General features: G+C 39.7%; 1 long non-coding RNA gene across 1 annotated transcript; it reads right to left on the bottom strand.

Annotated features, from left to right (window-relative positions):
- Positions 1 to 3,326: 3,326 nt before the first annotated feature.
- Positions 3,327 to 7,486, bottom strand: LOC127992442 (uncharacterized). The gene is made up of 2 exons (XR_008165496.1): positions 5,997 to 7,486; positions 3,327 to 5,145 (listed from the first exon to the last, which is right to left on the bottom strand). It is a non-coding gene; the product is annotated as an uncharacterized LOC127992442 (long non-coding RNA).
- Positions 7,487 to 9,047: the final 1,561 nt, after the last annotated feature.

Raw genomic sequence — 9,047 nt, 5'->3', positions numbered from 1 at the left:
AGAACTTGAATTGGAGCTTGAAACCAAGGCCCAACCTCCAGAGGGAGGAACTGAGGGCCTTGAACACACTAAAAAACCTCAGAGAAATTGTCATTAAACCTGCTGACAAGGGAAATGCCATTGTCATCATGGATAGAGAGCAATATGTCTGGGAGGGAGAGAGACAATTAAACATCAGTGACCACTACAAACCCTTAGAAGAACCCATTTATTTTGAAACCATGAAACAGGTTAGAAAAATCTTAGAACAGATGTATGACAAGGGTATCATTAACTCAAAACAGAGGGATTATTTAAGCGGCAGTGGCACTCCTCGAATGAGAAGATTTTATTTATTGCCTAAGATTCACAAGGAGCCTGAAAAATGGAGTATTCCACACGAGATTCCACCCGGCAGACCCATAGTGTCTGATTGCAACAGTGAAACTTATCAGACAGCTGAGTACATCGAGTATTATCTCAACCCCATCTCTCAGAAACACCCGAGCTATCTGAAGGACACTTATGACTTCATCCAGAAAGTTAAAGACATCAGTATTCCCAGAGGAGCCTTTTTGTTCACCATAGATATTGACAGCTTATATACGAACATAGAAACTGAAGCAGGCCTCCAGGCGGTCCAGGAGTGCATGCTTCAATATCCAGACCCAAAAAGGCCTGATGATTATATTTTAAAATTATTAGATATAAACTTAACTAAAAATGACTTTGAATTTAATTCTAAATATTATTTGCAAGTTAAAGGCACAGCCATGGGCAAAAAGTTTGCCCCTTCCTACGCCAACATCTTCATGGCGAGATGGGAACAATCGGCTCTGGGTTCGTGTACAAAAAGGCCTCTGCATTACTTTAGATTTCTGGATGACATATGGGGAGTGTGGTCTTACTCCATGGATGATTTTAAGGACTTTGCAGAACACTTGAATACCCATCAGAGATCGATTACAATTAAATATACAATTGACCCCACAGAGGTCAACTTTCTAGATGTGGTGTCATATAAGGGACAGAAATTTGAAGAGACAGGACAGCTAGACTTTAGAGTGTATTTCAAAGAAACGGACACGCATTCCTTACTGCACAAACACAGCTTCCATCCTAAACATACATTTAAAGGTATAGTGAAATCTCAATTACTCAGATTTCACAGGATATGCACAGAACATTCCTGTTTTATGGAAGCAACCAAAATTCTGTTCAGGGCCCTGAGGGACAGAGGATACTCGAGGTCCTTCTTAAGAAGGGCTCTGAAGACTTTTCTCCTCCCCGGGACTCCAAGGGACCCTAAAGAGGGTGAAAAGAACAAAATTATTCCATTAGTGTCCAATTTCTCGCTAATGAGCAAACAATTAAACCGTGCAGCTAAGTCTAATTTTGAAAGGTTCTTTGAAAACACTCCCTTCTTGCAGAAACACAAACAAATAGCTGCCTATAGGAGAAATACAAATTTATCAGACGTTCTAGTAAATAGCAAACTCAGACCCATGGCACCACAGAAGAAAAAGTCACTCTGTAAATACTTTGATCAGCAAAAATGGGTATTCAATCGTTCAACAAAACAAGTCTTTCAGATCTCACAGCATCTCACTCCAGTAACAGAGAACTGTATTTATTTGATTTATTGTACAAAGTGTTCCAAACAATATGTAGGCCAGACAAAAAATGCTTTAAAGGTCCGAGTCTATCAGCACACACACAACATAAAAAATAAAATAGAGAAACGTAGACACGTAGTCCAGCACTTCCTCACCCACGGCCTTGAGGCCTTCAGGGTGACTGGACTTCAATCCGACCCATTCTGGTCGTTGTGTGATAGACTTAAATATGAAAGATTATGGATCATGAGACTGGATACAAAATTCCCAAGAGGTCTTAATGAGACTTAGCAGATCTACCTGACCTTAACCCAAACCTAAAACCTAACCGACTAACCATAACACAACCTAAACCTAACCAACCCACCATATCCAAACCTAAAACCTACCAGATACCCCAGGATTCATACCTGGATTTTACAGACCCATCCTGCACAAACCTAAACTTAACCAGACCTAAACTGAATAGCCCTGGCCTCAATAGCCCTATGAACAGCCCTTAACAGTTGGCCTGCTGTGACCTCTCTTGGTCTGTATGTGATTTGGGGGTGACCAGTGGAGGGATGGACCGTGCACAACCCAGAGTGGGACCCTCAGGGTCCTATCCTGGGAAAACTCTCCTTTTTCCTAACCCAGCCTGAGCCTCCCTCTCTGGGCCCTCTCTTCTCATGACCTCTAGTGGGTACTCAGCGGAACCACACTTTATGGGCTTTCATATGTTCTCATTTTTTATTATTATTAAAATAAATAAATATACACCCTAATACATATTAAAAAATTAAAATATGAATACATACTTCATGGGCACTAGAATTCATGGTTTTCATGGATTACTTATAAAGACACACGAGGTTAAATATAATACAAATATAAAAAGCATAAAAAAGCATAAAGATAAAATTATAAATACTTCATGGGCACTAGAATATATTTTTTTCAGTATCTATCTATAAAACAGAAAGAGATGATTGTGAAAAACATATAGAAACAGAACTGAATATACATAAATATACAATAAATAAAAATACATATATTATGAGGCACTAGAGGGCTTTAATAGTCATAAATGATTAAAAAACATTGTTTATGGCTACTTGGAGCACATTTGAGGGATGCATTGTTTTCTTTGTTACATGCAGACTGAGGAGCTGCATTTTTCAAATTGAAAGAGGCAAAGAGCATCGTTTAAATTTGAAAAAAGCAAAGAAAAAAATTCTCTATATAAAAAAAAGCAACATGCATCGACTAAAAATAAATAAAAAATAAAAAATGCAACGCACATAATTCAAATTTGAAAAATGCATCGTGTGCTTGTTTGGTTTAAATTTTGTATTGGTTTGAAGGGATTGGAGGATGGCGTGCCGATGACGTCATCGACTGGCTTTGATATACCTAACGGAACGCAGTCCGAGTCAGAAGGATTGTTGCACTGCTTGCAGTAACATCTTGGTTGGTGATTTAGTAAAACGGTTATTTTGTATCTCGAGATAAAACAGAAAATTGAAAAGTTCAAGCCTGCCTGAAGAAGATACATCAAAGTATCGAAACGTCGCGATATAGGCTTGAACACAGAAACATTTATTTCCCTAAAAGAAAATATATTTTTGTTTTTTTCCATTATTTTGAAATTTTATTTTGATCCTTTGATCTTTTTTCTTTTGATTTCATATAAAATCACACATCTGGTTCATTTCATACTGTTAAAAAAAACACTACAAAATCCAAAAAAAGTTGGTTTATCTCTTTATTGTTAAAAAAAACACAAGAAAATCCAAAAAAAAGTTAAAAAAATATAAAAGGACAAAAAAACATTTTTTTTAAATTTTCAGAAATAGAATAAAAGATTAAAAGAATACACAGTTGTGGATTTGATCGTTCAGTAAAATAAGGATGGTGTTCGTTTTTCAGAACAAGGGTCGTTTCACGACCCCTCGAGCGCGTCTGATCCCTCACACAGATAACAGGGATTTCCCCAGACGGGGACGATTTATGAGGGACGATTATTTTGTCGAGCGATCTCGTGACTTCCCATATGAGGTCATCAGACACGGAGAATCACTCGCGGGTTACAGTAACAGAGTACAGAATGAAACTCGATCGGAGAATACTGTAAATCCTTTCCGTCGTCAGTCACGTGATCGACGCCCTTTAAATCGGGGATTTAAACCCAAACAAAAGAGAGTGACTTTTGGGGAAAATAGGATTTTTTACCCCACTGAACAGAACAGGTTTACTGACCAGAGATACAGAAACACACAAAATTCTCCTCGTAATGTAGAAAAGAACAGGAGACGTGAGAATGGCCAGTTTGCACAAAAATATGTTCACCAGAAAAAAAGAATGGGCCAAAAAAGTCACTTTGATTCACAAAAAAATACAGAATACTCTCCTGCTTCTCCCACTTTTCGGAGAATTATTAAGAATATGTATCATCTGATCAGATCTGTCCATCACCTCAGTAATATTGACACACGGATAGAAGATAACCAGCCTGTCACTCTTAAAAGGTTAACAGAGCTTCTTAAAAGTGTGATCAAACCCTTTGCCCCCACAATGTCCACAAAAGAATTGCTGGAGGGTAATGCAAAGAACTGGGCGTTTACGACACAGTTGGTGTTACAGCAACATTATGAGGATATCATAAAGCACACACTGGGGATCTTACGGGGAGAGACACAGAGAAAAGACTGGTTACACGCTTTTGAGATCGCTGTTAAATGGGCGATGAGAAATTTTGGCAAAAGGATCTCCCAGAGGGCAATTCAGCAGGCCGAAACTTTGGTCCTGACCGAATTGCGTTCTGGGACTCCATCCGGGTCTAGAGTACCATCGAATTCTGAAACCAGTAACAACAGAACATTTGCTCAGGTGGTTAGTGGTGCAGATCTAGCCTCAGCTCAGCAGGGGACAGAAACGGTCAACACAGGGGTCGTCAGACCTAAGACAGGGGTCACACACATCCAGATACAAACATCGCCCACTTTAATGTCAGGCTGGTCTCCTATGAGGAACGACTGGCTTCTGGGAGATGATTTTCCACCTCTGAACCCTCCTGTACAGGCCCCTATACAGGCCCCTATACAGTCTCCTAAGGGGAAAAGACCAGAAAAGAAAAAACACCTGACAGAACAGAGACCAAAAACTCCACCAGTCGTTACAGAACAAGCTGAGAAAAATCTCTTAGTGAGTTTTGATGATGATGATGAGGAGGAGGATCAGTTAACTCCTGCACAGGGTGACAGACTGGATGATTTAGATGAGTTTACGGGTCAGCTGTCACAGGAACTTTTCTCTCCTTTTGCCCCCTCTGAGGCTGAGGCCCCGATAACCACAGGCCTGCCTTCTCTGGTCCCCATTGTAGCCAATGCAGTACATAGAGTAAATCCTCTAAGGGACACAGCTGAGAGTGCCCAGATCTTCCAAAATCCGTCAGGGTCACCCAATCTCTCAGACTTTGATTTTTCAGAATATTCTGTGACATCTCTTCAACCAGGGGCTCCTCAGGAGACAGAGAGGGGGGAAACTTCCAAAAAAATGGAAAACATTATCTCTGAAACAGAAAAAAACAGACAAGCAGAGAAAATGAGTAAAACAGTTGAAACCTCTGTAGCCGACACTCAAGGTCAAAGGGCACTACGTAGGCCGTACACGCACCTTAGAACTAACAAAAAGTTCAATGAGTGGAAACTGGCACTCAAAGAGAAACACGTGGTCATCGGGGACTCCAATCTGAGCAGGATTCCCGCTTTTGACATTCCTGATTTACAGATTGACAGTTTTCCAGGGGCTAAATTGCAGCACGCTGCCAATCTGATAGAAAAAGCCACAGTAGACACAAAAGTAGAAAAAATAGTCTTGGCATTCGGCCTGAATAACCGCACACAAAGATTACGCATCTCAGCGATGAGAGAGTGTGCCAGATTGAGTCAGGTGGCACAAGAGAGACTGCCAGAGGCCCAACTGTGGATCCCCCTGATCAATATCCCCCAATCTCTCCCAGAAGGAGAAAAAATATTTTTAGATGAATTAAACAATTACATAGAGGAAAATTATTCCTTCATCCCCCTCCTGCCAGAGGATCAGTTTCAGGTAGAGAGTGACGGCCTGCACTGGACTGCAGAGACAGCCAGGAACATGTTGGAACACTGGGCACGATATTTAAACTTGTAGTGAGTGAACACCCGAGAAAGGGTGCACACAGGCTTGTTGTGAATCTTTCCAAACACTTTACTCTCTCTCCCTCACAGTCATCCCTGCTCATGAAAGGCCTCACATTTATTCCGTCTGTTCAAAAGATGAAAGATTTTAAACATCAACTTAGACTAGATTTACAAAAATTTCATAGAAGAATAAAATTAGAGGTTTATTTTGAGGGTAAAAAGATTAAAAAACAAAGATTACCTTTCACACACAATTCAGATTGGACTCCGGCCTTGAGCAGACTTCCCAAACAAGTAGGCCAGCTGATCACAGCTGATGAGTATGCTTATAAGAACTTGAATTGGAGCTTGAAACCAAGGCCCAACCTCCAGAGGGAGGAACTGAGGGCCTTGAACACACTAAAAAACCTCAGAGAAATTGTCATTAAACCTGCTGACAAGGGAAATGCCATTGTCATCATGGATAGAGAGCAATATGTCTGGGAGGGAGAGAGACAATTAAACATCAGTGACCACTACAAACCCTTAGAAGAACCCATTTATTTTGAAACCATGAAACAGGTTAGAAAAATCTTAGAACAGATGTATGACAAGGGTATCATTAACTCAAAACAGAGGGATTATTTAAGCGGCAGTGGCACTCCTCGAATGAGAAGATTTTATTTATTGCCTAAGATTCACAAGGAGCCTGAAAAATGGAGTATTCCACACGAGATTCCACCCGGCAGACCCATAGTGTCTGATTGCAACAGTGAAACTTATCAGACAGCTGAGTACATCGAGTATTATCTCAACCCCATCTCTCAGAAACACCCGAGCTATCTGAAGGACACTTATGACTTCATCCAGAAAGTTAAAGACATCAGTATTCCCAGAGGAGCCTTTTTGTTCACCATAGATATTGACAGCTTATATACGAACATAGAAACTGAAGCAGGCCTCCAGGCGGTCCAGGAGTGCATGCTTCAATATCCAGACCCAAAAAGGCCTGATGATTATATTTTAAAATTATTAGATATAAACTTAACTAAAAATGACTTTGAATTTAATTCTAAATATTATTTGCAAGTTAAAGGCACAGCCATGGGCAAAAAGTTTGCCCCTTCCTACGCCAACATCTTCATGGCGAGATGGGAACAATCGGCTCTGGGTTCGTGTACAAAAAGGCCTCTGCATTACTTTAGATTTCTGGATGACATATGGGGAGTGTGGTCTTACTCCATGGATGATTTTAAGGACTTTGCAGAACACTTGAATACCCATCAGAGATCGATTACAATTAAATATACAATTGACCCCACAGAGGTCAACTTTCTAGATGTGGTGTCATATAAGGGACAGAAATTTGAAGAGACAGGACAGCTAGACTTTAGAGTGTATTTCAAAGAAACGGACACGCATTCCTTACTGCACAAACACAGCTTCCATCCTAAACATACATTTAAAGGTATAGTGAAATCTCAATTACTCAGATTTCACAGGATATGCACAGAACATTCCTGTTTTATGGAAGCAACCAAAATTCTGTTCAGGGCCCTGAGGGACAGAGGATACTCGAGGTCCTTCTTAAGAAGGGCTCTGAAGACTTTTCTCCTCCCCGGGACTCCAAGGGACCCTAAAGAGGGTGAAAAGAACAAAATTATTCCATTAGTGTCCAATTTCTCGCTAATGAGCAAACAATTAAACCGTGCAGCTAAGTCTAATTTTGAAAGGTTCTTTGAAAACACTCCCTTCTTGCAGAAACACAAACAAATAGCTGCCTATAGGAGAAATACAAATTTATCAGACGTTCTAGTAAATAGCAAACTCAGACCCATGGCACCACAGAAGAAAAAGTCACTCTGTAAATACTTTGATCAGCAAAAATGGGTATTCAATCGTTCAACAAAACAAGTCTTTCAGATCTCACAGCATCTCACTCCAGTAACAGAGAACTGTATTTATTTGATTTATTGTACAAAGTGTTCCAAACAATATGTAGGCCAGACAAAAAATGCTTTAAAGGTCCGAGTCTATCAGCACACACACAACATAAAAAATAAAATAGAGAAACGTAGACACGTAGTCCAGCACTTCCTCACCCACGGCCTTGAGGCCTTCAGGGTGACTGGACTTCAATCCGACCCATTCTGGTCGTTGTGTGATAGACTTAAATATGAAAGATTATGGATCATGAGACTGGATACAAAATTCCCAAGAGGTCTTAATGAGACTTAGCAGATCTACCTGACCTTAACCCAAACCTAAAACCTAACCGACTAACCATAACACAACCTAAACCTAACCAACCCACCATATCCAAACCTAAAACCTACCAGATACCCCAGGATTCATACCTGGATTTTACAGACCCATCCTGCACAAACCTAAACTTAACCAGACCTAAACTGAATAGCCCTGGCCTCAATAGCCCTATGAACAGCCCTTAACAGTTGGCCTGCTGTGACCTCTCTTGGTCTGTATGTGATTTGGGGGTGACCAGTGGAGGGATGGACCGTGCACAACCCAGAGTGGGACCCTCAGGGTCCTATCCTGGGAAAACTCTCCTTTTTCCTAACCCAGCCTGAGCCTCCCTCTCTGGGCCCTCTCTTCTCATGACCTCTAGTGGGTACTCAGCGGAACCACACTTTATGGGCTTTCATATGTTCTCATTTTTTATTATTATTAAAATAAATAAATATACACCCTAATACATATTAAAAAATTAAAATATGAATACATACTTCATGGGCACTAGAATTCATGGTTTTCATGGATTACTTATAAAGACACACGAGGTTAAATATAATACAAATATAAAAAGCATAAAAAAGCATAAAGATAAAATTATAAATACTTCATGGGCACTAGAATATATTTTTTTCAGTATCTATCTATAAAACAGAAAGAGATGATTGTGAAAAACATATAGAAACAGAACTGAATATACATAAATATACAATAAATAAAAATACATATATTATGAGGCACTAGAGGGCTTTAATAGTCATAAATGATTAAAAAACATTGTTTATGGCTACTTGGAGCACATTTGAGGGATGCATTGTTTTCTTTGTTACATGCAGACTGAGGAGCTGCATTTTTCAAATTGAAAGAGGCAAAGAGCATCGTTTAAATTTGAAAAAAGCAAAGAAAAAAATTCTCTATATAAAAAAAAGCAACATGCATCGACTAAAAATAAATAAAAAATAAAAAATGCAACGCACATAATTCAAATTTGAAAAATGCATCGTGTGCTTGTTTGGTTTAAATTTTGTATTGGTTTGAAGGGATTGGAGGATGGCGTGCCGAT

This window comes from Carassius gibelio, chromosome A5, assembly GCF_023724105.1.
Source record: "Carassius gibelio isolate Cgi1373 ecotype wild population from Czech Republic chromosome A5, carGib1.2-hapl.c, whole genome shotgun sequence".
In the NCBI taxonomy this organism is placed as follows: Eukaryota; Metazoa; Chordata; class Actinopteri; order Cypriniformes; family Cyprinidae; genus Carassius; species Carassius gibelio.
This window is presented reverse-complemented; position numbering and strand designations above follow the sequence as displayed.